This window comes from Notolepis coatsorum (assembly GCF_963971535.1).
Source record: "Notolepis coatsorum genome assembly, contig: SUPER_14_unloc_1, whole genome shotgun sequence".
NCBI lineage: Eukaryota > Metazoa > Chordata > Actinopteri > Aulopiformes > Paralepididae > Notolepis > Notolepis coatsorum.
In genome coordinates, this window is record NW_028174868.1 from 127,293 (window position 1) to 152,662 (window position 25,370).

A 25,370-nucleotide genomic window follows, 5' to 3' on the forward strand; every position below is an offset into this window, starting at 1 on the left:
TCCTCCTGAGCTAGCTTCTCTTGTGCTAGCTCCTCCTGAGCTAGCTTCTGGCGTGCCAGCTCCTCCCGAGCTAGCATCTCCTGGGCTAGCTCCTCCTGAGCTAGCGTTGGCTTGTTAGCCGATGGTGAGCTAGTTAGCTTGCAGTTCTGTGAACGGTCTTTTTGACTGCGCTTCACATCCAGTCTCCCCTCCTTACAAACAGTGTCTCTGGGCTAGGGAGCCCTCGCTTTTCTGTGAACGGTCGTTTTGACTTCGCTTCACATCCAGTCTCCCCACCTTACAAACAGTGTCTCTGGGCTAGGGAGCCCTCGCTTTTCTGTGAACGGTCGTTTTGACTTCGCTTCACATCCAGTCTCCCCACCTTACAAACAGTGTCTCTGGGCTAGGGAGCCCTCGCTTTTCTGTGAACGGTCGTTTTGACTTCGCTTCACATCCAGTCTCCCCACCTTACAAACAGTGTCTCTGGGCTAGGGAGCCCTCGCTTTTCTGTGAACGGTCGTTTTGACTTCGCTTCACATCCAGTCTCCCCACCTTACAAACAGTGTCTCTGGGCTAGGGAGCCCTCGCTTTTCTGTGAACGGTCGTTTTGACTTCGCTTCACATCCAGTCTCCCCACCTTACAAACAGTGTCTCTGGGCTAGGGAGCCCTCGCTTTTCTGTGAACGGTCGTTTTGACTTCGCTTCACATCCAGTCTCCCCACCTTACAAACAGTGTCTCTGGGCTAGGGAGCCCTCGCTTTTCTGTGAACGGTCGTTTTGACTTCGCTTCACATCCAGTCTCCCCACCTTACAAACAGTATCTCTGGGCTAGGGAGCCCTCGCTTTTCTGTGAACTTAGTTGGCTGTGACACTTTACAGTGGTGAAGGAGGTATTAGTGGTGAAGGAGGTATTAGTGGTGAAGGGGGTATTAGTGGTGAAGGAGGTATTAGTGGTGAAGGGGGTATTAGTGGTGAAGGGGGTATTAGTGGTGAAGGGGGTATTAGTGGTGAAGGGGGTATTAGTGGTGAAGGAGGTATTAGTGGTGAAGGGGGCAGTAGTGGTGAAGGGGGTATTAGTGGTGAAGGGGGTATTAGTGGTGAAGGGGGTATTAGTGGTGAAGGGGGTAGTAGTGGTGAAGGGGGCAGTAGTGGTGAAGGGGGTATTAGTGGTGAAGGGGGTATTAGTGGTGAAGGGGGTAGTAGTGGTGAAGGGGGCAGTAGTGGTGAAGGGGGTATTAGTGGTGAAGGAGGTATTAGTGGTGAAGGGGGTATTAGTGGTGAAGGAGGTATTAGTGGTGAAGGAGGTATTAGTGGTGAAGGGGGTAGTAGTGGTGAAGGGGGTATTAGTGGTGAAGGGGGTATTAGTGGTGAAGGAGGTATTAGTGGTGAAGGGGGTATTAGTGGTGAAGGAGGTATTAGTGGTGAAGGAGGTATTAGTGGTGAAGGAGGTATTAGTGGTGAAGGGGGTATTAGTGGTGAAGGGGGTATTAGTGGTGAAGGGGGTAGTAGTGGTGAAGGGGGCAGTAGTGGTGAAGGGGGTATTAGTGGTGAAGGGGGTATTAGTGGTGAAGGGGGTAGTAGTGGTGAAGGGGGCAGTAGTGGTGAAGGGGGTATTAGTGGTGAAGGAGGTATTAGTGGTGAAGGGGGTATTAGTGGTGAAGGAGGTATTAGTGGTGAAGGAGGTATTAGTGGTGAAGGGGGTAGTAGTGGTGAAGGGGGTATTAGTGGTGAAGGGGGTATTAGTGGTGAAGGAGGTATTAGTGGTGAAGGGGGTATTAGTGGTGAAGGGGGTATTAGTGGTGAAGGAGGTATTAGTGGTGAAGGAGGTATTAGTGGTGAAGGAGGTATTAGTGGTGAAGGGGGTATTAGTGGTGAAGGGGGTATTAGTGGTGAAGGAGGTATTAGTGGTGAAGGGGGTATTAGTGGTGAAGGGGGTATTAGTGGTGAAGGGGGTATTAGTGGTGAAGGAGGTATTAGTGGTGAAGGGGGTATTAGTGGTGAAGGGGGTATTAGTGGTGAAGGAGGTATTAGTGGTGAAGGAGGTATTAGTGGTGAAGGAGGTATTAGTGGTGAAGGGGGTATTAGTGGTGAAGGAGGTATTAGTGGTGAAGGGGGTATTAGTGGTGAAGGAGGTATTAGTGCTGAAGGAGGTATTAGTGTTGAAGGAGGTATTAGTGGTGAAGGGGGTATTAGTGGTGAAGGGGGTATTAGTGGTGAAGGAGGTATTAGTGGTGAAGTGGGTATTAGTGGTGAAGGAGGTATTAGTGGTGAAGGAGGTATTAGTGGTGAAGGGGGTATTAGTGGTGAAGGGGGTATTAGTGGTGAAGGAGGTATTAGTGGTGAAGGAGGTATTAGTGGTGAAGGAGGTATTAGTGGTGAAGGGGGTATTAGTGGTGAAGGAGGTATTAGTGGTGAAGGGGGTATTAGTGGTGAAGGAGGTATTAGTGGTGAAGGAGGTATTAGTGGTGAAGGAGGTATTAGTGGTGAAGGAGGTATTAGTGGTGAAGGGGGTATTAGTGGTGAAGGAGGTATTAGTGGTGAAGGAGGTATTAGTGGTGAAGGGGGTATTAGTGGTGAAGGAGGTATTAGTGGTGAAGGAGGTATTAGTGGTGAAGGGGGTATTAGTGGTGAAGGAGGTATTAGTGGTGAAGGAGGTATTAGTGGTGAAGGGGGTATTAGTGGTGAAGGGGGTATTAGTGGTGAAGGAGGTATTAGTGGTGAAGGGGGTATTAGTGGTGAAGGGGGTATTAGTGGTGAAGGAGGTATTAGTGGTGAAGGGGGTATTAGTGGTGAAGGGGGTATTAGTGGTGAAGGAGGTATTAGTGGTGAAGGGGGTATTAGTGGTGAAGGGGGTATTAGTGGTGAAGGGGGTATTAGTGGTGAAGGAGGTATTAGTGGTGAAGGGGGTATTAGTGCTGAAGGGGGTATTAGTGGTGAAGGAGGTATTAGTGGTGAAGGGGGTATTAGTGGTGAAGGGGGTATTAGTGGTGAAGGAGGTATTAGTGGTGAAGGGGGTATTAGTGGTGAAGGGGGTATTAGTGGTGAAGGGGGTATTAGTGGTGAAGGGGGTATTAGTGGTGAAGGGGGTATTAGTGGTGAAGGGGGTATTAGTGGTGAAGGGGGTATTAGTGGTGAAGGGGGTATTAGTGGTGAAGGGGGCAGTAGTGGTGAAGGAGGTATTAGTGGTGAAGGGGGCAGTAGTGGTGAAGGAGGTATTAGTGGTGAAGGGGGTATTAGTGGTGAAGGAGGTATTAGTGGTGAAGGGGGTATTAGTGGTGAAGGGGGTATTAGTGGTGAAGGAGGTATTAGTGGTGAAGGGGGTATTAGTGGTGAAGGAGGTATTAGTGGTGAAGGAGGTATTAGTGGTGAAGGGGGTATTAGTGGTGAAGGGGGTATTAGTGGTGAAGGGGGTATTAGTGGTGAAGGAGGTATTAGTGGTGAAGGGGGTATTAGTGGTGAAGGGGGTATTAGTGGTGAAGGGGGTATTAGTGGTGAAGGAGGTATTAGTGGTGAAGGGGGTATTAGTGGTGAAGGAGGTATTAGTGGTGAAGGAGGTATTAGTGGTGAAGGGGGTATTAGTGGTGAAGGGGTATTAGTGGTGAAGGGGGTATTAGTGCTGAAGGGGGCAGTATTGTAGAAGGGGGCAGTAGTGGTGAAGGGGTATTAGTGGTGAAGGGGTATTAGTGGTGAAGGGGGTATTAGTGGTGAAGGGGGCAGTAGTGGTGAAGGGGGCAGTAGTGGTGAAGGGGGTATTAGTGGTGAAGGGGGCAGTAGTGGTGAAGGGGGCAGTAGTGGTGAAGGGGGCAGTAGTGGTGAAGGAGGTATTAGTGGTGAAGGGGGCAGTAGTGGCGAAGGGGGCAGTAGTGGTGAAGGGGGCAGTAGTGGTGAAGGGGGTATTAGTGGTGAAGGGGGTATTAGTGGTGAAGGGGGTATTAGTGGTGAAGGGGGCAGTAGTGGTGAAGGGGGTATTAGTGGTGAAGGGGGTATTAGTGGTGAAGGGGGCAGTAGTGGTGAAGGGGGTATTAGTGGTGAAGGGGGCAGTAGTGGTGAAGGGGGTATTAGTGGTGAAGGGGGCAGTAGTGGTGAAGGGGCAGTAGTGGTGAAGGGGGCAGTAGTGGTGAAGGGGGCAGTAGTGGTGAAGGGGGTATTAGTGGTGAAGGGGGTATTAGTGGTGAAGGAGGTATTAGTGGTGAAGGGGGTATTAGTGGTGAAGGGGGTATTAGTGGTGAAGGGGGTATTAGTGGTGAAGGAGGTATTAGTGGTGAAGGGGGTATTAGTGGTGAAGGAGGTATTAGTGGTGAAGGGGGTATTAGTGGTGAAGGGGGTATTAGTGGTGAAGGGGGTATTAGTGGTGAAGGAGGTATTAGTGGTGAAGGAGGTATTAGTGGTGAAGGGGGTATTAGTGGTGAAGGGGGTATTAGTGGTGAAGGGGGTATTAGTGGTGAAGGGGGTATTAGTGGTGAAGGGGGTATTAGTGGTGAAGGGGGCAGTAGTGGTGAAGGGGGCAGTAGTGGTGAAGGGGGTATTAGTGGTGAAGGAGGTATTAGTGGTGAAGGGGGCAGTAGTGGTGAAGGGGGTATTAGTGGTGAAGGGGGTATTAGTGGTGAAGGGGGTATTAGTGGTGAAGGAGGTATTAGTGGTGAAGGGGGTATTAGTGGTGAAGGAGGTATTAGTGGTGAAGGGGGTATTAGTGGTGAAGGGGGTATTAGTGGTGAAGGGGGTATTAGTGGTGAAGGGGGCAGTAGTGGTGAAGGGGGCAGTAGTGGTGAAGGAGGTATTAGTGGTGAAGGGGGTATTAGTGGTGAAGGAGGTATTAGTGGTGAAGGAGGTATTAGTGGTGAAGGAGGTATTAGTGGTGAAGGGGGTATTAGTGGTGAAGGAGGTATTAGTGGTGAAGGGGGTATTAGTGGTGAAGGAGGTATTAGTGGTGAAGGGGGTATTAGTGGTGAAGGGGGCAGTAGTGGTGAAGGAGGTATTAGTGGTGAAGGGGGTATTAGTGGTGAAGGGGGTATTAGTGTTGAAGGAGGTATTAGTGGTGAAGGGGGTATTAGTGGTGAAGGGGGTATTAGTGGTGAAGGAGGTATTAGTGGTGAAGGAGGTATTAGTGTTGAAGGAGGTATTAGTGGTGAAGGGGGTATTAGTGGTGAAGGGGGTATTAGTGGTGAAGGAGGTATTAGTGGTGAAGGGGGTATTAGTGGTGAAGGAGGTATTAGTGGTGAAGGGGGTATTAGTGGTGAAGGAGGTATTAGTGGTGAAGGAGGTATTAGTGGTGAAGGGGGTATTAGTGGTGAAGGAGGTATTAGTGGTGAAGGGGGTATTAGTGGTGAAGGAGGTATTAGTGGTGAAGGGGGTATTAGTGGTGAAGGGGGTATTAGTGGTGAAGGGGGTATTAGTGGTGAAGGGGGTATTAGTGGTGAAGGAGGTATTAGTGGTGAAGGGGGTATTAGTGGTGAAGGAGGTATTAGTGGTGAAGGAGGTATTAGTGGTGAAGGGGGTATTAGTGGTGAAGGGGGTATTAGTGGTGAAGGAGGTATTAGTGGTGAAGGAGGTATTAGTGGTGAAGGAGGTATTAGTGGTGAAGGAGGTATTAGTGGTGAAGGGGGTATTAGTGGTGAAGGAGGTATTAGTGGTGAAGGGGGTATTAGTGGTGAAGGGGGCAGTAGTGGTGAAGGGGGTATTAGTGGTGAAGGGGGTATTAGTGGTGAAGGGGGTATTAGTGGTGAAGGGGGCAGTAGTGGTGAAGGGGGTATTAGTGGTGAAGGAGGTATTAGTGGTGAAGGGGGTATTAGTGGTGAAGGGGGTATTAGTGGTGAAGGGGGCAGTAGTGGTGAAGGGGGTATTAGTGGTGAAGGGGGTATTAGTGGTGAAGGGGGTATTAGTGGTGAAGGGGGCAGTAGTGGTGAAGGGGGTATTAGTGGTGAAGGAGGTATTAGTGGTGAAGGGGGTATTAGTGGTGAAGGAGGTATTAGTGGTGAAGGAGGTATTAGTGGTGAAGGGGGTATTAGTGGTGAAGGAGGTATTAGTGGTGAAGGGGGTATTAGTGGTGAAGGGGGTATTAGTGGTGAAGGGGGTATTAGTGGTGAAGGGGGCAGTAGTGGTGAAGGAGGTATTAGTGGTGAAGGGGGTATTAGTGGTGAAGGAGGTATTAGTGGTGAAGGGGGTATTAGTGGTGAAGGGGGTATTAGTGGTGAAGGAGGTATTAGTGGTGAAGGGGGTATTAGTGGTGAAGGAGGTATTAGTGTTGAAGGGGGTATTAGTGGTGAAGGGGGTATTAGTGGTGAAGGAGGTATTAGTGGTGAAGGGGGTATTAGTGGTGAAGGAGGTATTAGTGGTGAAGGGGGTATTAGTGGTGAAGGGGGCAGTAGTGGTGAAGGAGGTATTAGTGGTGAAGGAGGTATTAGTGGTGAAGGGGGTATTAGTGGTGAAGGGGGTATTAGTGGTGAAGGAGGTATTAGTGGTGAAGGGGGTATTAGTGGTGAAGGGGGTATTAGTGGTGAAGGGGGCAGTAGTGGTGAAGGAGGTATTAGTGGTGAAGGAGGTATTAGTGGTGAAGGGGGTATTAGTGGTGAAGGGGGTATTAGTGGTGAAGGAGGTATTAGTGGTGAAGGGGGTATTAGTGGTGAAGGGGGCAGTAGTGGTGAAGGAGGTATTAGTGTTGAAGGGGGTATTAGTGGTGAAGGGGGTATTAGTGGTGAAGGGGGCAGTAGTGGTGAAGGAGGTATTAGTGTTGAAGGAGGTATTAGTGGTGAAGGGGGTATTAGTGGTGAAGGAGGTATTAGTGGTGAAGGAGGTATTAGTGGTGAAGGGGGTATTAGTGGTGAAGGGGGTATTAGTGGTGAAGGGGGCAGTAGTGGTGAAGGAGGTATTAGTGGTGAAGGGGGTATTAGTGGTGAAGGGGGCAGTAGTGGTGAAGGAGGTATTAGTGGTGAAGGAGGTATTAGTGGTGAAGGGGGTATTAGTGGTGAAGGGGGTATTAGTGGTGAAGGGGGCAGTAGTGGTGAAGGGGGCAGTAGTGGTGAAGGAGGTATTAGTGGTGAAGGAGGTATTAGTGGTGAAGGGGGTATTAGTGGTGAAGGGGGTATTAGTGGTGAAGGAGGTATTAGTGGTGAAGGGGGTATTAGTGGTGAAGGGGGTATTAGTGGTGAAGGGGGTATTAGTGGTGAAGGAGGTATTAGTGGTGAAGGGGGCAGTAGTGGTGAAGGAGGTATTAGTGGTGAAGGGGGTATTAGTGGTGAAGGGGGCAGTAGTGGTGAAGGGGGTATTAGTGGTGAAGGGGGCAGTAGTGGTGAAGGGGGTATTAGTGGTGAAGGAGGTATTAGTGGTGAAGGGGGTATTAGTGGTGAAGGGGGCAGTAGTGGTGAAGGGGGCAGTAGTGGTGAAGGAGGTATTAGTGGTGAAGGGGGTATTAGTGGTGAAGGAGGTATTAGTGGTGAAGGGGGTATTAGTGGTGAAGGGGGTATTAGTGGTGAAGGAGGTATTAGTGGTGAAGGAGGTATTAGTGGTGAAGGGGGTATTAGTGGTGAAGGAGGTATTAGTGGTGAAGGAGGTATTAGTGGTGAAGGAGGTATTAGTGGTGAAGGGGGTATTAGTGGTGAAGGGGGTATTAGTGGTGAAGGAGGTATTAGTGGTGAAGGAGGTATTAGTGGTGAAGGAGGTATTAGTGGTGAAGGAGGTATTAGTGGTGAAGGGGGTATTAGTGGTGAAGGAGGTATTAGTGGTGAAGGGGGTATTAGTGGTGAAGGAGGTATTAGTGGTGAAGGAGGTATTAGTGGTGAAGGGGGTATTAGTGGTGAAGGGGGTATTAGTGGTGAAGGAGGTATTAGTGGTGAAGGAGGTATTAGTGGTGAAGGGGGTATTAGTGGTGAAGGGGGTATTAGTGGTGAAGGAGGTATTAGTGGTGAAGGGGGTATTAGTGGTGAAGGAGGTATTAGTGGTGAAGGGGGTATTAGTGGTGAAGGGGGTATTAGTGGTGAAGTGGGTATTAGTGGTGAAGGAGGTATTAGTGGTGAAGGGGGTATTAGTGGTGAAGGAGGTATTAGTGGTGAAGGGGGTATTAGTGGTGAAGGGGGTATTAGTGGTGAAGGAGGTATTAGTGGTGAAGGGGGTATTAGTGGTGAAGGAGGTATTAGTGGTGAAGGGGGTATTAGTGGTGAAGGGGGTATTAGTGGTGAAGGAGGTATTAGTGGTGAAGGAGGTATTAGTGGTGAAGGAGGTATTAGTGGTGAAGGGGGTATTAGTGGTGAAGGGGGTATTAGTGGTGAAGGGGGCAGTAGTGGTGAAGGAGGTATTAGTGGTGAAGGGGGTATTAGTGGTGAAGGAGGTATTAGTGGTGAAGGAGGTATTAGTGGTGAAGGGGGTATTAGTGGTGAAGGAGGTGGTGAAGGGGGTATTAGTGGTGAAGGGGGTATTAGTGGTGAAGTGGGTATTAGTGGTGAAGGAGGTATTAGTGGTGAAGGAGGTATTAGTGGTGAAGGGGGTATTAGTGGTGAAGGAGGTATTAGTGGTGAAGGGGGTATTAGTGGTGAAGGGGGTATTAGTGGTGAAGGGGGTATTAGTGGTGAAGGAGGTATTAGTGGTGAAGGAGGTATTAGTGGTGAAGGGGGCAGTAGTGGTGAAGGGGGTATTAGTGGTGAAGGGGGTATTAGTGGTGAAGGAGGTATTAGTGGTGAAGGGGGTATTAGTGGTGAAGGGGGTATTAGTGGTGAAGGAGGTATTAGTGGTGAAGGGGGTATTAGTGGTGAAGGGGGTATTAGTGGTGAAGGAGGTATTAGTGGTGAAGGGGGTATTAGTGGTGAAGGGGGTATTAGTGGTGAAGGAGGTATTAGTGGTGAAGGGGGCAGTAGTGGTGAAGGGGGTATTAGTGGTGAAGGGGGTATTAGTGGTGAAGGGGGCAGTAGTGGTGAAGGGGGCAGTAGTGGTGAAGGAGGTATTAGTGGTGAAGGGGGTATTAGTGGTGAAGGAGGTATTAGTGGTGAAGGGGGTATTAGTGGTGAAGGGGGTATTAGTGGTGAAGGGGGTATTAGTGGTGAAGGGGGTATTAGTGGTGAAGGAGGTATTAGTGGTGAAGGGGGCAGTAGTGGTGAAGGAGGTATTAGTGGTGAAGGGGGTATTAGTGGTGAAGGAGGTATTAGTGGTGAAGGAGGTATTAGTGGTGAAGGAGGTATTAGTGGTGAAGGGGGCAGTAGTGGTGAAGGAGGTATTAGTGGTGAAGGGGGTATTAGTGGTGAAGGAGGTATTAGTGGTGAAGGAGGTATTAGTGGTGAAGGGGGTATTAGTGGTGAAGGAGGTATTAGTGGTGAAGGGGGTATTAGTGGTGAAGGGGGTATTAGTGGTGAAGGAGGTATTAGTGGTGAAGGGGGTATTAGTGGTGAAGGAGGTATTAGTGGTGAAGGAGGTATTAGTGGTGAAGGGGGTATTAGTGGTGAAGGAGGTATTAGTGGTGAAGGGGGTATTAGTGGTGAAGGGGGTATTAGTGGTGAAGGGGGCAGTAGTGGTGAAGGGGGTATTAGTGGTGAAGGGGGCAGTAGTGGTGAAGGGGGTATTAGTGGTGAAGGGGGCAGTAGTGGTGAAGGGGGCAGTATTGTAGAAGGGGGCAGTAGTGGTGAAGGGGGCAGTAGTGGTGAAGGGGGCAGTAGTGGTGAAGGGGGCAGTAGTGGTGAAGGGGGCAGTATTGTAGAAGGGGGCAGTATTGTAGAAGGGGGCAGTATTGTAGAAGGGGGTGGGGGTTTCCATATTCAATCCGTCATCTGATTACTATGATCACACAAATCCACTGTTTATGAAGTCCCCATGTTGTGAAGTTTAATGATTTGGTTTGTCATCAAATAATGCAAATAATGTACATAGTAAAACAAAGTGTGCACATTTTATTTCATTACAGGAGAGCAAACATGATTTGAGAGACGTTTGTAAGTTTACTGTTCAAATAGCTAAGAAAGGGATTCAAAGGAGATGCATTTCCATTGTTGGGGTTCATTTGTGGAACAATGCTGATATACATTTACGAATGAGTAATTTGCTTTTGTTTTTCCAAAAAATTGATTGTATAGCTGTTTTTGAGGTTCACAAAATGTGAATGGTTTTTTTTTGTTAGTATTGTCATGTTTTGGAGGGTAGCTTAATTTGATAAGAATATAGGACAGGCGTTATGCTTCAGCCTGTACCTTTTCAGTCACTGCCAAAACAAAGAGTGTTGACCTTATTTACAGTCTGGAATTGTGTGTGATTGTGTGTCACTGAAACTGACAACACTCTCACATCAGGCTGGAATATTAAAGGCAACACACTTGTGTTCAGCTTTTCTCTGATTGGCCGCTAGCCCGCCCCCTTTTGCCGCGATCGCGGCAGGAACCTTCAAGTTCCCTGGTGCAAAATAAATCTGGTAGTTGGTTTATGACGTTAATTAATAATAAACACTGTTAGGACTCTTAATAATAAACACTGCTTTTATCTGACTCTTACTAATAAACACTGTTAGGACTATCTGACTCTTAATAATAAACACTGTTAGGACTATCTGACTCTTACTAATAAACACTGTTAGGACTATCTGACTCTTACTAATAAACACTGTTAGGACTATCTGACTCTTACTAATAAACACTGTTAGGACTATCTGACTCTTACTAATAAACACTGTTAGGACTATCTGACTCTTACTAATAAACACTGTTAGGACTATCTGACTCTTACTAATAAACACTGTTAGGACTATCTGACTCTTACTAATAAACACTGTTAGGACTATCTGACTCTTACTAATAAACACTGTTAGGACTATCTGACTCTTAATAATAAACACTGTTAGGACTATCTGACTCTTACTAATAAACACTGTTAGGACTATCTGACTCTTACTAATAAACACTGTTAGGACTATCTGACTCTTACTAATAAACACTGTTAGGACTATCTGACTCTTACTAATAAACACTGTTAGGACTATCTGACTCTTACTAATAAACACTGTTAGGACTATCTGACTCTTACTAATAAACACTGTTAGGACTATCTGACTCTTACTAATAAACACTGTTAGGACTATCTGACTCTTCAGTGGCGGCCGGTGGGTGCTTCGCCACTAGGGGCGCTATACCAAACATTTTGCATGTACTAGTACAGTACCACGCAACAGACTCATGGCAAGACGTGAGCGATTCGACTCACGCTCACGGCAATGAATCGGCTCTTATGAACGAGTCGCTCAGCTGTTACTACAACAACACACAACCAGTCAAATAAAGTATAGTCTAGACTCTAATTCACAACTTGAAACACAATATATAAATAGAAAAGTTAGAAACAAAACTCGCCCCGTCTCCAAACACAGGCAGATCTCTCCCTCTCTCCTTCTCTCTCTCACACACATCGCGACGTGGAATCGATTCGTTACACAATCAGACCTATTATATACCAAGAATAACTTCAGTATGAGTACAGGGCTGTACACATATTTTGCATATTGTTAAACGAGCCAAGGCTAGCTATTAAACTATCGATATGAATCGAAAATCTGGGACCCTGATGTAAACAAGACAAACGTCTTTCTCTGGTCTGCATCCCCTTAACAATTGTGTGTATTGAGCCGTACTGTATTGTACCCATTCTGCAATCTGTTAATAAAGTTCTCATTCATTCATTCATTCAAACATAGACGATATTGAACAAGCCATAATCCACGTATTTTCAATCCGAGAGAGCTGCAGTAGTTAAATCAATGAGCCATCGACACAGTCAGTGTGGTAACGTTATTATTGCATCCAAGATTGATACATGGCTGGCTAGGCAGTTGGTAGTCATAGTCTTGTGTTATAAAATAAATAAACAATCAGCAATGTCTCGCTTCATGAATGGCCAGCAGTAGCCTAACAGTACTGCTCCTAAAAAAAACTATTTACAAACGTTAACGTTAACCACAGAGAGAGAGAGAGAGAGAGAGAGAGAGAGAGAGAGAGAGAGAGAGAGAGAGAGAGAGAGAGAGAGAGAGAGAGAGAGAGAGAGAGAGAGAGAGAGAGAGAGAGAGAGAGAGAGAGAGACTCACTGTTTAGTTGACACGTCCAGGACTTGCCTTGATAAAGTGTATAATCCACTGTTGATGTACAGTATTCCAGACCACTGTCCACTGTGTCCAGACTGCATCCGCCATATAGCTTGTTAGCCAAGTGTTAGCTTGTTAGCAGTTGGTCACACAACACAAGTACTTCATTCCTTTGTCCATTTCCGAATTCAAACTACCTGCCGTTCTATCGCCATGCTCTAAGACAAACTCTAACCTTAACCAACTTTGAAAGAGTGCCTAAGCTTAACAGTCTAAAGAACTTGCAGTCACGGCACGCTCAGCTGCATGCATCTCACAACAACACAAATCTCTACCACCAACGGAGGACCAACCTAGGAATAACCTAGAATTGGAACATTAGAAATTGGATTCGGCCAATCAGAGATCGTCTCTGTGAAATTCTGCTACGGAAAAAAAATACTGGCGTCGGCCAATCAGAGAGCGTCTCCGCGAAATGCGGCTACAGAAATTCTTGACGCTACTGGCTAGACCGCTTCAAATCGCGCCCGGATTCCAACATAATAGTCATATTTCAACGCACAACGCGTTATGCACTGATTGGCTGTGACGGATACAGCGATCAAACTGTGACGCACACTCAGAGCGCTATTGTGTCTAGCCCGGGCCGAGAAATACGAAAAAATAAAAAAAATAAAAAAAACGTGATGTCACTTCCTGCTCAGGAAAACGAGTGTTTTTTTATTTGAGATAATAACGTTATATTGTGCATTGGAAATACAAACATACTTAAAATGAGTAAATATTATTCATTTTAAACATGTTTATATTATTTATAGGGCTATAAAACAAAAAACAAAAAGATACTTTTTCTTGTTCTACTCTCATATAACCAGGCAGGGCCTGAAGGGGGGGCGGCGCCCTTGCGCCCCTAGTGGCAGAGCCGCCACTGTGACTCTTACTAATAAACACTGTTAGGACTATCTGACTCTTACTAATAAACACTGTTAGGACTATCTGACTCTTACTAATAAACACTGTTAGGACTATCTGACTCTTACTAATAAACACTGTTAGGACTATCTGACTCTTAATAATAAACACTGTTAGGACTATCTGACTCTTACTAATAAACACTGTTAGGACTATCTGACTCTTAATAATAAACACTGTTAGGACTATCTGACTCTTACTAATAAACACTGTTAGGACTATCTGACTCTTAATAATAAACACTGTTAGGACTATCTGACTCTTACTAATAAACACTGTTAGGACTATTAGATGGGAGGCCGAGTCAGTCTAAAGTGAACTTGATTGATCCATGTTGGCAGACTACACAATTCTTTGTGTGTAATATCTAATTATTATGTTGAGTCAAAATACGTTTGTTGGCCAGCCGTCTGTTGGTCATCGGTGTTCGTAATCTTACATTTAAATTAAATGTTTTCTCATGCATATCTTTGGACACCTCTAGCTGATAAACCAATCAGGATACAGAAACGGGATTTCGGGACCCCAAAATTGTCAACATGAACAACGGAGAATGCATCTGACTGGAACGCTAGCTGATTATACACAACATAAGACAGTAAATACTATTGTAATAAAACGTTCAAAACTATGTTCAATTTGTGTATTGTTTTGTTACTATATAAGATTGTATTTCGCACTGTATTAACCATAACGACGTCACAGATGAGCTTTAGATGGTTAACGTTTTGATATTAACGCTATCTATCCGACGGTCCGACCTAAATACTATTGTAATAAAACGTTCAAAACTATGTTCAACTTGTGTTTTGTTTCTTACTATAAGATTGTATTTCGCAAGCCATACCGACGTCAGGTGAGCTTGCTATCCATTAGATGGATAACGTGATATTAACGTTAGATCTAACCGACCACAATTTGATTCGAAATGTATTACATACCTCACTTTGTTGGTCTCTCTCTGGTCTGCATCCCCTTAACAATTGTGTGTATTGAGCTGTACTGTATTGTACCCATTCTGCAATCTGTTAACCGTTTTCAATCAATGTCAGACGTCTATAAAAAAACGATTGAATTGCTCAGAATTTAAAATGATGTCCCCAATAGGACATAATAATATTAATATTATTCCCCAGTATGACACAATAAACACAGAATGAATGCTACCAAAGAGAATGCTATATGCAATTTGTGTATAAAGTGTGTATTAATCCTGTAACATGAGTCAAGGTCAGATCTAGCCTGGCATAGAGAACGGAATGTTGATTTTTTTGATGTTCAAGTTTCTTTATTAGTTGTCATACAGAAGTACAGAATACTTTTATATAAAATGCTTCTTTCTGTTTTGCTCCAGAGATTGTGCTAGATAAAAATAGAAGTCAAGTACGTAGACAAGTGTTCAATATATACATACAATGTACAATGCAGAGTAGAAAAGTAACTGAGTTACAATACAATATACTATACAGTACAATGCAGAAATGGGATGAGGTACAATTTACAGTAAGGTGTAATGAGGTATGGGTTGTAGTGCATATTCTTTGCCAATAAATATAAAGTGTGTTTAGGTGTTCTAAAGTGGGTTCTGCAGTGAGTTGTTTGTTTAAAGTGAGTGTGTGCGTGTGGATGTGTGTGCTGTGAGTGCATTTGATGGTTGTTACATAGTGTTATTGTCATTTGTATGTGTGTAATGTGTAACTAGTACAGTGAGAAGGCATTTGGCGATTTCTTTAAACAACGTCTCCTAACAGATGAGGTGGACTTCCATGCTCCTGTAAAAAAGATGAAACTCAAAACCTTCAAGGACACAACAACATCAAGTGTTACCAAGGTGAGAGGTAAGGAGATGGCCCTGAAAGCAGACCGAGACCTCTTCGCCAGGCTTATAGTGGTGGGAACAGTCAGGAAGATTGACATCGGGGAAATGTTAGTCTACAGTCTGGGACCCTTCCCTGCAGCCATAGCGAACATGGATGGCTCTATGGTGAAAACTGATAAAGCCAAGTTAATGCACTTTCTCGAGGGATCAGTAAATCCACCCGCCACAGTTGAAGTCCCTGATGGCACAGGGGTGGAGGTGTTACCACTACAAACACTGTTCTCAATACAGGAGGAAGCAGACACCCGACTATTGCTTCACTGTGCTCATGCCTCTCAATACAGTTCCCATGTGGTGATCAACAGTCCAGAGATTTCTTCGAGATTTCCTCCAGCCCCAGTCGCAATCCTGGAACTTGTATACTGCTCCTGCAAAAAAAACACAATGCATGAAGGGGCGATGCACATGCAAATCAAACAACCTACCATGTACAGACATGTGTCTGTGTTTGGACTGTCAGAACACTGTATCTTCTTTTTTTCATATATTTTATTTCTTTTTTGGAAGGCACAGGTACAGGCATACAATGCACATTGTTGGTTCCAGCTATCTATTGTTTGATAGTTTGCACCATTTAATCTAGCTGTAGAAAGCTCCATTGTTACAACATCAGCTAATAACTGTTTCCAGTGATTAAAGGGCAGAGAATGTGGAGCTTGCCATCAAAGTGCCAATTTTTTTTCTCAGCAGTACTTCCTGCCAAGCTAAAGAATCATCATCATTAAGGAGCAGTAATTTGGGACAACAGGGAATATGTTTTTGTAATACATGTTACTGTTAAAATAAATAACATGTTATTTTCACACTTGTTATTGTGTTATAAATGTTGATTGATTGATTGATTGAAAACGTTATTAACAGATTGCAGAATGGGTACAGTACAGTACAGCTCAATACACACAATTGTTAAGGGGATGCAGACCAGAGAAAGACGTTTGTCTTGTTTACATCAGGGCCCCCCATTTGTAATTCATAGTGACAACAGCATCTAAAACAATATATTTATATGTATATTTATATATTGGAAGAGTATATTTATGAGACAGTATATTTTGTACATGTAACGGTTGTGACAACGTCAAATTTTTAACGTCACAGGCAACAACAAAGACCGCTATTACCATAGTGTAACACACAGCAAGAATGTGAAACAAGTTACTATTATTAGTATTGGGTTAGAGTTGTTTGATTTACACTATCGTAATGTTAGATTGCTATCTGAGAAAGTTAAAATGCTAACGTTAGTAACGTTAGTCTTTGTGAGCTGGCTACAATATTTTCCAATGTGTAATCGGACGACAAAACGGACAACATATAAACTGCTGATGACTCATAACTTCCTATCACGTTTGAATAATTCTGTAAAGTTAAGTAAAAATGCATTTCAATAGTAATAGTAATGAATTGAGAGCTTACCGAATGCAGAGCTATCCAGTATTGTGAACAGACGAGTAGCAATATTTACTTCCTGGTTCCAGGGCTTGAAGAATGTCATTGGGAGAAATCAAGTCACCTGACGTTGTAACGCGTTTTGATTGGTTCCGCAGCAACGCCCCTTTTCACAAACGTAGGTAGTTTTTATCTTATCAACACATTAATTTCATAAAGATATGACCCAACAACCGTTACCAACAAACGGAAATGTGTTATTATAGTATATTATGTAGTTCATATTACAATAACATATAGTCTGTTTAACCAGATCAATCATTTCATTAACGGAAGCCTCTAGAGACCTTCGGCCTCCCATCTATATCTGACTCTTACTAATAAACACTGTTAGGACTATCTGACTCTTAATAATAAACACTGTTAGGACTATCTCGATTCACGCGTCACTACTGTAACTAGAAACTCTGGGTGTCACTGTACATCAGTGTGGAACTGTACGCTGTAACGTTATTATTTCGCGTTTTTAACGTCACCAGATTCACTCGTCACTGTACATCCGTGGAGGCTGCTGAAGCGCCAGCGGGGCGATGCGGTGGTTTGTCCCCGGCTTCCGTGCGCCGCCGCCGGCTTGACTCGGTCCAGCTCCAGCAGCAGCGGCGGCCGTGCTCCGTTGTAGAAGCCCTTCAATGACAGAGCTCTCATATTTTGCGAATGCATAAACTATATCTTAAATTATGGCTATGTGTCTAATATGGCTGTCGCTTATCAATGACTTCGCGACAGCCATATTAGACACATAGCCATAATTTAAGATATAGTTTATGCATTCGCAAATATGAGAGCTCTGTCATTGAAGTGGGTGGTGGCAGCGTTACTAACAGCGTTCACCCTGATGTAAAGTAGCGATTTTTATTGTTTTGTCATGACAAACCAATTACATAATCCCAACATATGTGTAAAGAAACAACATATTCCAGTTAACGGTATATTTTTTTAATGATTCATTACGGTATAAAGTAAGTTAACTGGAGCTGCGTATTGCTGGCTCTCATATTTGCGAATACAATAGCGTTCACCCTGATGTAAACAATTCCGCGGGCGGCGCAACTCTCTGCCGCGCGGTCACGTGGCCGTGTGGCCAATCAGAGAAACGCTGAACGAAAGGCTGAACACAAGTTGGTTGCCTTTAATATTCACGCGGCTGGGCCACATGGAAGAAAAGGATGTCACGATGATCATAAAGATCCCAATTATGCCAATGTTATGCTCTTTTTATGCCTATGTCTATTTTGTGCCTACATCACTGCCGTGAAGCACTTTGGGGTGCAATTCTTGCATGAAAGGTGCTATACAAATAAACTTTATTATTAGTATTATTATACAATATTTCAGATCTCATATTTAGAGAAATTTTTGTTAACATGTGCTTGCTTATACAATTGTCTACCACAATATTGTAATTGTATCCACAATATGATGCCATTGAAATGCAATAACAATTAATTATATTCCAGCCCTACCATCATATCAACACATTCTGCTTCTTCCTTCGTTAAAATTAATTCTTCTCACTTCAGTTGAACACACTCACTTTTCTCGCTGTAGCAGAAAAAGCGCCGTCTGGTTTTACAGTTGTTCTTAGTTGTCCATTTGCCTACTTTATACCGCCTCGTGCTTGTCAATCCGCCTCCTTTCCACCAGAGGGCATTGCAGAGCAAAGACTGATCCCCGTCCCTGAATCAGAAATAAAGATAAAAGTTATGTTGCATATCATTAACAAGGCTTAAGTGCTTCTGAAACTATAAAAAAAGAAAAATTGTGGAAAAAGGCAATTGCATCGTAACAAATACGCATTTTACGGAAACAAGATAGAATATAGTAGGGCTGACCCCTATTAGTCGAATAGTCGACTAATCGATCGAAAGGAGCTGTAGTCGACTGCCAACCTCTTAGTCGAATAATTTGTATTTAATTTTTTTTAATAAAAAAAAATTTAAATCATTTTCTTTTGTATCATTCTTTCCAAAAGAAAAGAGGCCTAGAAGCGTGGCTAACGCTAATGGCACACATACCAGAGGCTAACTGCCTAAGAAAGCATGCACAGAGGCACTGAAAGAGGATCTACACCCATCTACTGACTGGATTTAGTCTGGAAATCTGCTTGGATTACCTGCTTGAGCAGCCAGCTACCACCAGGCCAGACCAGGCCCAGGCTCCAGCAGCAGCCAGCTACCACCAGGCCAGACCAGGCCCAGGCTCCAGCAGCAGCCAGCTACCACCAGGCCAGACCAGGCCCAGGCTCCAGCAGCAGCCAGCTACCACCAGGCCAGACCAGGCCCAGGCTCCAGCAGCAGCCAGCTACCACCAGGCCAGACCAGGCCCAGGAGCAGCCAGTCACCACCAGGCCAGACCAGGAGCAGCCAGTCACCACCAGGCCAGACCAGGAGCAGCCAGTCACCACCAGGCCAGACCAGGAGCAGCCAGTCACCACCAGGCCAGACCAGGAGCAGCCAGTCACCACCAGGCCAGACCAGGAGCAGCCAGTCACCACCAGGCCAGACCAGGAGCAGCCAGTCACCACCAGGCCAGACCAGGAGCAGCCAGTCACCACCAGGCCAGACCCAGCCTACCAGCTACCACCATCAGGCCCAGGCTTCACCATCAGGCCAGGCCCAGGCATCACCAGCCCAGCTACCACCATCAGGCCAGGCCCAGGCATCACCAGCCCAGCTACCACCATCAGGCCAGGCCCAGGCATCACCAGCCCAGCTACCACCATCAGGCCAGGCCCAGGCTTCACCATCAGGCCAGGCCCAGGCTTCACCATCAGGCCAGGCCCAGGCTTCACCATCAGGCCAGGCCCAGGCATCACCAGCCCAGCTACCACCATCAGGCCAGGCCCAGGCATCACCAGCCCAGCTACCACCATCAGGCCAGGCCCAGGCATCACCAGCCCAGCTACCACCATCAGGCCAGGCCCAGGCATCACCAGCCCAGCTACCACCATCAGGCCCAGGCTTCACCATCAGGCCAGGCCCAGGCATCACCAGCCCAGCTACCACCATCAGGCCAGGCCCAGGCATCACCAGCCCAGCTACCACCATCAGGCCAGGCCCAGGCATCACCAGCCCAGCTACCACCATCAGGCCCAGGCTTCACCATCAGGCCAGGCCCAGGCATCACCAGCCCAGCTACCACCATCAGGCCAGGCCCAGGCATCACCAGCCCAGCTACCACCATCAGGCCAGGCCCAGGCATCACCAGCCCAGCTACCACCATCAGGCCAGGCCCAGGCATCACCAGCCCAGCTACCACCCAGTGGCGTCCATTCAGTAAAAGGCAAGGTATGGCAAGGGGGAGGTAGGGGCGGGTCAAGGGGGGGTTTCCCCCCCTTGGTAATTTTTTTTGTCAAATCAGTTCTGCAATACAGTGAACCGTCACAGGCCTGGATTGATTGATTGATTGATTGATTGAAAACGTTATTAACAGATTGCAGAATGCAGTACAGCTCAATACACACAATTGTTAAGGGGATGCAGACCATGCAGTACTGTTACATTTGTGACATACAGTAAATATATACAAGGGGGAGGGAACTGTACATTTATGATGAATTGAAAATGGGGGACCCTGATGTAAACAAGACGGAAGCCTTTCTCTGGTCTGCATCCCCCAATTGTGTGTATTGAGCTGTACTGCAGATATATTTCAATTGCCTTACTTATTTACATAGTATTATAGGCCTACAGCAGTATTGTACAGACAGTAACTATAGAGAGTGTGCTGACCTACGGTGTGTCTGTGTGGTTCTCCAGCTGCACAAAGGCAGAGCAAGAGGCTCTACAGAGGGTGGTGAAGGCGGCAGGCAGGATCGTCGGGACTCCTCTACCAAACATCACCTCCGTCTTCACCTCCCGCTGCCTCCACCGCTCCAAGTGTATCATCAAGGACCAGTCTCACCCAGCACATCACCTCTTTCAGCTCCTTCCCTCAGGGAGGAGATACCGGCCATACATGCCAAGAGTACAAGATTTAAGAACAGCTTTTCCCCCCAAGCAGTCAGACTGTTAAACGCTCATCGACTGTCCCCTCACGTGCACCATGCACTTACCTGGACTTGATAATCACTGTTACCACTCATCATGCACTTTATTTAAAATATTCTGTTCGTACAGTGTTATATGTACAGGTATGTATATATTGTACTACGGTCTGTGGGAGCTCCCCTGAAATTTCGTTGTATACTGTGAAATGACAATTATTCTATTCTATCTTGAATGAATGAGTTTATTTATTTCGAACATAAATTGAAAATAAATAATAATAAAAAACAAGTAATAAACAGATGAAAAAAAACAAGCATTCATGTATAATATTGTAAAATTGCTTAGACATAGCCTACTTGCATATAATAGTCATGTATAATAATTCCTTATTTCATGGCGATCCATATTTATTATGAAACTGGCACCAGGGCGCCATATGACCGATGACATGTACTGTGTGGTTTGTTTGGTAATTTAGATCCCCAGTATTTGGTGGCCTTAGCCAACTACTGCTCTCTGGGGTCAAACATAAGAAACATTTAATTGAGAATAGAATAAACACAAGTGCAATAAAATAAAATAAGAATGTGCGGGTGACTTCACAGATTTGTGAAGCTCCATCTACAGTGACATCACAACCCCCCAATTAATTAATAATAATGGTAGTTTTCTCAGAAAGGTTGTTCATCACTGGGTAGCTCATCTTGTTTCTCATACATGGACCTGCTTTTAGCAACCCAGCCCAATATCCAGCCCAATAATAATAATAAATATTTGTATAGCACATTTCATACAAGAATTGCAGCTCAAAGTGCTTCACAGAAGTAAAAAAAATAAATAAAAAGACAGGCATAAAATGATTCGTTGGTTGACTTTTTTTATTACATTGGATGCCATTTTGTCACAGGACATTTTTGCCTCTAGGATGGAACGGGTAATTTCATCTTTCCTTGTGACAATATTGTTGGAAGATAAGATAATAAGATTGAGGCTGTGAAAAATACCTTTCAGTATTCAGCAGCTATACAATGGAACCAGCTACCATCTCAGATAAAATAAATTGTTACCATTAGGCATTTTAAAGGAGCAGTGAAGGGATGGTTGCCTTACTTGCCTAGCCGCCCGACAATTATAAACTGAAGCAGTTATTTTGTATGTGTTTTTTTATATTGTAGTGTAAGAGTTTTATGTATTTTTGTATCTTAACAAATCTGTTTATTGGGAAGAATTTTTGTTTTAATGTGTTTTTTGCACCTTGCTGAAACCTGTGCCGACTATTGCTGTGACAGACGAGGACCACAATGGAAATAAGTCTGACTTTATTGAGTGATAATTCCTCAAACAATGCAATGTTGTGGCCCAATTGGGTTTTTCTAAATCCTGTGTGTATTTTAACATCTGTTTAAATACATTCATTCACAGTGTAATAGTTACTAAAAACTCCAACCCACATGTCAGACTAGAACAATAAAGTAAACAAAGCGCAATACCAAGCGAGGGTCTTTCGCTGTTTTGACGACATTACAGATTATAATAATAAAAAAAATAATATGTAGGGTCTAATCAAAATCTGGAATGTCTTAAGTATAACGTGAGTTTTTGCATAAATGGTACAATCATACCTGAATCATAAGGTGATATAAAAGTGACATTGGAGGATTTCTGTACACATTTTTCCTTTTTCCAAATAAGTGCACTTGTGTGTATTATACCGCTCATACCATGGCCACAAAGACAAAATAATATGTGCGATTTACTCATCTTTTCAATATTAAAATATGTAGAAATGTTATTTATGCTTTGCTCTAGTACAACAATAACAATTAAGGCTCCAGCTGTGCAACATATCTGAAACTAGGGCTGGGCGATATGGAAATGATATCGCGATAACGATATCGAATATCACTCATCAGTTATTTGGCAGAGTGTGTCTGAAAGAGATCACAGATGGCCAGGTGAGTTTTGGTCACAGACAAGGCTGGGTAAAGAGGCTCTGTGAAACTGTGTCGGAAACCATGCAGCAAGGCTAGACTGCCCCCTGGTGCTACATTGTAGAATGACAGGATGCCCTGATCAAAGTCCAGGAACACCCACTTTCTCCAGCCCCTCCGTAGCCACGGGGACGGCCACTTTATCGTGCAGGGCCTCCACTTTCCCCCTCTCGCCGCCCAGGCACCAGGAGTGTGGGTTGAAGCCCAGACCACAGCTGTCCTTCTGGCCCTTCCTCCCGATCTCGTCCTCACACAGACCCACCCGCCAGCGCCCTTCACCCAAAGAGCCCTCCACCTCCCAGTACCATCGGCCGCCCCCCAGGGCACGGGAGGCGCTGAATGGAGCCCCGTGCTCCGGGTAGGCCTGCTGGACCTCCCTGTAGACCGCTCTCCTGTTGTCCTCAGACAGCACCAGCTTGGGGGGGGGCCGTGTCTGCGTCCAAGGAGGGGATGGGCCCATCTGTAAAAAATAAAAGAAATAATAAAAAAAAATGCATAAACAGAGATCCAATTACATTAGTTTGTGGGAAAACAGATGCCTAGAGATTAGAGAATGCTTTTAGTTCCAACTAGAAATGACCAAACAGCAAGTATATAGTTATTTGGTATAACATTAATCCATAAAGGAATATCTCAATAAAGGAATATCTCATCTTATATATAAATGATTCGCTGATATCGTTTTTTCTCTCTTTCCCGGATCACTGTCTGTAAATAAAATTAACAGATATCAGCCAATACTGATATGGTCACCGATATATCATGCATCCCTAATTCATACCAGTTGATGATCCCTAATTTAAACCATCTCATTCATCCCTAATTCATCCCTAATTCACCTCAGTCCTCTGTGATTTATTCAGTTTGGCCCTTTAAAAAAAACAACACTGTCCTAATAAATAATAAAAATCCCCATTTTCTATTTTTCTCCCATTCCAATTTCGTGTTTCCAATTCTTCCCTCCCCTGTCTTGAACGTTGCTAGACTATGCTTCCCACTGGTCGGCTGTAGTGAGGATAGAAGCCTTGCATCACGTGTCCCCTCCGGTACACGAGGAGGCAGCCGGTCACATCTTTTCATGCAGCAGCTCAAACTCTCAGTGGCGGGGAGTAACGCGTGGGAGGCTCACGCTGCCCCGTTACTTCCTGTTTCCGCCACACCGGCGTCACCAAACCGACCTGTAGGAGTCGCTGTCCACAACGTCCGATCCCCACCCACCGGCTAACACTGCCAATTGTGTTAGTATGACGGCCGGCCAAGCCGGTAGCAACGCCGAGAGCTGGGCTCGATACCAGCATCTCAAGTTTCAAGTTTCTTTAATAGTTGTCATACAGAAGTACAGAATACTTTCATACAAAATGCTTCTTACTGTTATGCTCCAGAGACTGTGCTAGACAAGATAGTATCAAATAACATAGTATAGCATGTAAATTAGAAGTAGAAAATGAGGTCACAGTGTTCAGTATAGACATATGTACAATGTTCGATGCAGAATAGACGTAACTGAGTTACCATATAATATACAATACTATGCAGTGTACTAATGTACAATATTATATAGTGCAAAGCAGAAATGCAGAAATGGGATGAGGTACAATTTAGGTACAATTTACAGTAAGGTGTACGAGTTGTAGTGCAATCCTTCATCAATAAATATAAAGTGTGGGGAGTGGGTGCTACAGTGTGTTTGTTTAAAGTGAGTGTGTGCTATAAAGTGTGGGGAGTGGGTGCTACAGTGTGTTTGTTTAAAGTGAGTGTGTGCTATAAAGTGTGGGGAGTGGGTGCTACAGTGTGTTTGTTTACAGTGTGTCTCCTGCGTTAGTTGCGAGCGCCTTGCCCACTGCGCCACTCAGCCGCCTCCTAATACATTTTTTAATAGAGTTCACTCGCCAAGTGATACAAATGTGAGCGTTTTAAAATATAATACTGTTGTACCACGGTGCAGTATGCCCTCATCAGGCGTTCATTTGAAAACCAGGCCACTCACACAGCAGTTTGTAGGGGTCTCTCTCCGGTAGAGAGATGACCACCGTGTCCAGCCGCTTCTCAGTCCACTCCTTCAGGCAGGTCAGTCGGGCACGGTCCACGTCCTCGGGAGCCTCCAGCTCCTCAACAGAGCTGCCCATGATGTCACCAACCGTAGGAGGAGGGAGTAGAGGCCAGAAGACTCATATGAACGACCTCTCCCATAAGGAGTACAACGCACCACCACAGCTACAGTAATATGCCCGTCCGTCTGTATCAAAATTAAATCAAATTTATTTGTAAGGCCCGACAACACACGTTAATGTCCCCATGGGCCGGGCCAACCTTTAGGTTGACTGCAATTACCATTTTAGTAACTGTGGTTCACAAAGCTAATATTGTGGCGAAAGAATATCCGTTGATCACCAAAGATATGTGCAATACTGGAGGATTAGGGGCCTGTGTGGTTTCAAAAAGCAGCAGAAAGCAAGAGCTTAGATGAAGTGAGTATTCGTAAAGGCCGTCTCCTGAAGCTAGACTAGAAGGCACTTAGAAGGCACGACTTTCAACCATTTAAATGTTTCATATTATAAATCGATTTCTATTTTAAATTAGTACAATTTAAAATTAGTTATGTTTTTAGAACCCTAGCTTAACCTAACCCTATTTGCTACTAACCAATAATGTTCAGTAAGAGTCCTTTCTCAGCGCAATCCATGCTGTTCCTCATACTAGCCACAGTCCAATGCAGAATTGACAGAGGTTGCTGACATTTACGTCACAGAGTGCACACAAAGTAAATTTCAACAAGCCTTAGTCGGTTTGCACAGGCAGGAGCGTGACCCCATCGACTTTGTATTGGTTCGTAGCCAACTATCTGGAGCTAGCACGAGGACAAGCATGGAGTGTACTAAGAAAGGATTCTACCGATCAACATCATCCATTGGTTAGTAAGAAACGGGGCTAGCGTTCCAAAACTCACAACCATCCCTTTAAGCTCTTAAGCCCTAGCCATATTTTCAGAAAATGTGCCTAAAAGTACATACCCAAGTAAATGGAAGATTGCTCCACTTCTACAAGGTCCATTTGCATGTTATTGGTATCTAGGG